We start from the raw sequence: 5,229 nt of genomic DNA on the forward strand, positions 1-5,229 counted from the left end.
TTGTGTTGGCCCTTTTATATTGCCTCTAACATGTGGCTTCCAGATGTTTCATATCTAGATCCAAGTGCAATGTGTCATTGTTTAGCAAAAGTTCTCTGACCTAAAATATTGGCTACAGACACTTGCAATTACTCTTAAGGTGGAACTCTGCAAGAATAGTAGTGCTTAGGAGCATAGGAACTGGGGTTTCCCAGGAGTGTGAACCTTCTCCAATCCCTTACTGTAAAACTACTATCTATAAAGGCTGTATATAAACATCACACATAGATAATACATAAGCTTCAGCAACCCATTGTGCAATAGTTAAGGTTGAAAAACAGTTTCATTTGAAATTCAAGCTCTATTACACATGGGCAGAACTTGGTGAAGTGTTGATCTTTAGGTTGCAATTTTCCATTCTTGGCATTTGTCTATCTTTTTCATCTTGAACAAAAATGGTTCTATTACACCACTGCCTCGATATAACGCCACCCGATATAATACGAATTTGGATATAACACGGTAAAGCAGTGCTCCGGGGGAGCGGGGCTGTGCACTCCGGTGGATCAAAGCAAGTTCAATATAATGCGGTTTCACCTATAACGCGGTAAGATTTTTTGGCTCCCGAGGACAGCGCTATATAGAGGTAGAGGTGTATTTTTGAGTGAGAAGAGAATGGGGAAAAATATACTTTTCCCATTATAAACATATCTTTTAGACTTTTTGGAGCCCAAATGACTGACAGTTGATTGTCCTGATCTAGCATTGGAATGGCCCTCACTGAGGAGCAGAGCACAAGCTGTTTCAAGAGGAAAGTGATTTTGCTATGACTGAATTAAGAGCATTTGAAAATTATATATGCCGCGCGTTCAGCAGATACTGTTGCTAAGGTCATTAAGTGAACTCCTAGGGCCTGATTCGGGAAACCATCCCCATTCAGGAAACCACTTAAGCACGGGTTTTACTTTAAGTATGTGCTTAAGTCTCATAGAAGTCAACGAGGCTTAAGCATGAGTTTAAGGTTAATCACGTGCCTAAAGGCTTTCCTGAATCAGAGCACTAAGGAATTATGCACTGGGGGCATGGGTGCCTAAGCTGACTTCATAGTGAACTGGCTCCAGAATCACTGCCTGCAGAGCCACCTTAGTCTGCAAGTGAGAGGATCCAAATGACAAAGATCCCCACGTGTCCCTCCCTGCCCATTCACTGCATATCATGCAGATCTTAAAACTTCCATGCACCTCCCTCCCCATCTGCTGCTATTCCCAGAATTCATGATTAAGCAGACCTGCTGCAGTGAGTGGACTGGACTTGCTGGAAAAGCCAACTACGTGGTAGAGATCCAAGCTCCATTACACCAGGGTGACTGCTCTGATGACACTTAGAAGCTCCACAGGGCACGTGCCTTTAACGCCAACAGACTAAGGTCATTGGCAGGTAAGATTGAACCTAGGGCCTCTGGAGCTTAAAGCATGGGCCTCTACCGCATGAGCTAAAAGCTATAAGCTCTAAGGCTGTAGAGCAGACTCATTTAACTCACTCTCTTAGTAGTCTCGGTGCCACTAGATGGGACAGAACACCACACACAGAAGGTGTGTGGGTTACACTTCCACCAGCTAGCCCCAGCGCTCAGAAGCTCCACAGGAATAGAACTCCCCTTCTGCACCCATCTTAAAGTGGAGCTTCCATCCTTTGGATCTTAGGCCTTCTGCAGCAGTAGGGGACCTGGATGGCCAGGGTCTTGGAAGAGACGTGAAGAGTCCAGGGGATAAAGAAAACAATGTGTCCCCATGTACATATGCATTACAGTCATCTTGAATTACATGCACGCACACTATTTCTCACAATGCAATAGCATATGATTGACCCCATAGACACATGTGTTCAACATATTGTAGCATTGTGCACTACTCTCTGTCTGCCTGGCAGAGGCTATGAAAACAATCTATAGAAGTACATAGTAAACCACACATATACAACATATGGAGCTCGACCCTCAGCTGGTGAAAATGAGTAGAATGCTACTGATTTCAGCAGAGCAACATGGAATTACACCACTTGAGGATATGGCCCATGAAGTACAACATCAAGGAATAGAAGCAAAAAAAGTACATCTCTGGAAGGTTGGAATTAACTTTCAAAATTAATTTTTTTCAGTGAATTTATGAGTGGGGCTTTATGAATGAATCTTACTCTGAATACACTATCCAATCAGGAAGCCATCATAGAGTGTTCATTAGATGTTTTCCCTGGACTAAACCTGTGATCCAACCCCATTCCTAACCTAACAGTAGGTTTCCTAATGCAATCAATGCAAAGTCCCAGGCTAACCAGCTTCCCATCTGATCCCCACATGCGATTCCCAAGTGTCTATCACTTGGAAACTATACAGTGTTCTAAGCCAGAGGTTCTTAACATTTTCCACAGCAGGACCCCTCCAGGATCCAGCCCTCCCACCTCTCCACCTTCTAACTAGGTTCTGGTTGGGATCCCTGATCCCAATTAGCAATATGAGCAATGCAGAGTGGGACTCTTGGGGCATCTGAAGCTACTAACAGCATCCCCCAGGTGCCAGACAGAGGAGTGTCCACGTGTGGACAACTCTGAATAATGAATAAGTAGCTGTGGAGCTAAAGTTGTGCATGAGGCTGGTAAACCTATCATGTCAGACCAGATTTGCTACAGAAACGAACACCAGACGCCATCTCGGTGTGCAGCAGGCTCAAACAAGAGATCAGCTTCATGTGAAGAACATAACAGTCATTGATAAAACCCATAACGAAGCCCACGTGTCAAAAAGTCCCTTGCTCAAGGCTAGATCAGTAATGAAAATCAGATTTTGAAATGTGAAAAAGAAGCCAAATACAACAACATGACAATCAGTAGCCTGAACAAGCCAGCACAAGACTGAAATAAATGGTAGAAACTGGTAGGGGCAAGAAAGAAAGAAAGAAAGAGGGACTGCACTGTACCACAGAAATGATTGTGTTGCATTGTGGAAGATGTGGTCTGGCAGGGGAGGGTCAAAGAGGGGAGAATGGGGCCTTGAGAGATCTGGAAATACAACTCCCATGAGGCACCATGGAAGTTCAAGTAGATGCAGATTAATGTCAACCCAAAACAATGTGTTTCAATATTTCCAAATCATTTTTTTCTGAACTCTTAGTTCCATGGAAAGATTTAGTATTTTGAGTTTTCACACTAATTTGGGATGAAAAGAAATATCGAAGTATCAAAAGTTCTCATGGGAGGGAATTTCCGTTTCTCAGTCAGCTCTAGGACAAGAACCCTTGTGAAGGGTTAAAAAGGAAAGCCTAAATGCGTGAACTTTCCTTCTGAGTAACACCAATGTTCACTGAACTCTGAAGTTCACAGCTGCCTGGTTCATAGGGTGAAACTTAGGCTGTGTCTACAGTAGGCTTTTTTCCTTAATGCTTTCCATCACCGCTATAACCAAGCCAGTTCCATTAGTGGTAGCAGTGCAGGGAGGTGCTAGCATAGAGAGGTCTCCAGCTGGTCACTGGTGTTTTAACCACCCTGTCATCTAACCCCGCTCAAAGCAGTCTAGAGAGACGACACAGTGGTTAAAAGGCCAGTGATTAGACGTCTTGAAACAGACATGCTTGTAGCAGAACCAAAGTTCAGGCAGCCTGACTGGCTGCAGGGCATGATGTGGACAGCATTATAAGCCAAATCTGAGTTCTTGGGTTGAGTTCAGCTGGTGTTTGCCTGGGAGAAAAATCTCAGAACCTGGCCCTTTCTGAAATGCCTTGCCCTGTAATTTGACTTTGAAAAAGTCAGTTGCCTGCCTTGTGGTTTGATGTTCTCACACTCTTACTCATAAAGCAGCAAAGCAGAAAACAACAATATGGTAGGAGACAGGAGACCCTAAAGCCTCCCTGCTGTCAATGCCTTACCGTAAATATGCAATAACTAGTAATACTTTCTATCAGTACTTAAAAATGCTGCCTTTTAACCCATCTAAACCACATATTGTCTTCTACAGTAGTTGCCTGATAGCACTTACAATAACACTCCTGCAAGACCATTGCTTTGGATCACTCCTTTAAAATACTGTAGTATATTTTTAATGTGTAGAACCACTGCTGTGGATCCAGTACTAATTTTTCAAAGGAACATTATGACTTCCTTGGGGGTTTTTTTCAGCATAGAGCTCCAATGCTAGAGTTGGATGGATATGAAAGCTTTATTTACTACTTAGTGAATGTAAAAAGGATCCTAGAGCAGTAACAGGACTATGGGGAATGCACACTTGTTCAATTACATGCACGATTAGGGCCTGATTCTGCAAATTATTACTCATCGGAGTAGCACCATTGACTTTGATGAGGCTGTTTGTAGGTGAAATTCACCCCTGTACAGAGGGCCAGCTGAAGGTGTATACAGGGCCACCCAGAGGATTCAAGGGGCCTGGGGCAAAGCAATTTCAGGGGCCCCTTCCATAAAAAAAAGTTGCAATACTATAGAATACTCTATTCTCGTGGGGGCCCCACTTGCCCCAACCCCCAGGCAGCCCTGGGAAAAACAAACATTTTAAAACCTTCCACATCTCGGCACAAACCCAGTTTTGAGAAAACTTTTTTTCAAGTCACCTTTACAAGGTATCACTGGTTCTCAGCATCAGCTAGTGCTAAAAGGCACTAAAGCTCATTAAAAGGGTTGGACAAATATTTTCCGTCAAAACTTTTTTTGGATTGAAAACAAGGGGTTTTTAAAAAGCAGAAAAAATCGCTGACAATGTCTGCTTTCCTTCAAAATTTGTTGCAGTTTTTTTGATTGAAAAGCTGAAATTAGTCTGCCAAAACCTGAACATGGTTTGGGGTTTCGGAAGTGTGTGGCCAAATATTTTCTGCTTGCTGTGTTTGATTGTTTAAAGAAACAATAAAAAAATTCTGCTTAAAAAAAATCCAAAACATTTAAACCACCTCAGCTTGTGACCAAACGCCTGAGCCCATCCAGTCAGAGATTTTTCCAGGTTTCTGATACTCTGCTGGCTTCCTTGACTCATATCTGTCTCCATAACTTTGGGTTCATTTAGCTTAGAACATAAGAACGGCCATACTGGGTCAGACCAAAGGTCCATCCAGCCCAGTATCCTATCTACCAACAGTGGCCAATGCCAAGTGCCCCTGAGGGAGTAAACCTAACAGGTAATGATCAAGTGATCTCTCTCCTGCCATCCATCTCCACCCTCTGACAGAGGCTAGGGACACCATTCCTTAACTATCC

Source organism: Mauremys reevesii, linkage group 1 (genome assembly GCF_016161935.1).
Source record: "Mauremys reevesii isolate NIE-2019 linkage group 1, ASM1616193v1, whole genome shotgun sequence".
Taxonomy (NCBI): Eukaryota; Metazoa; Chordata; order Testudines; family Geoemydidae; genus Mauremys; species Mauremys reevesii.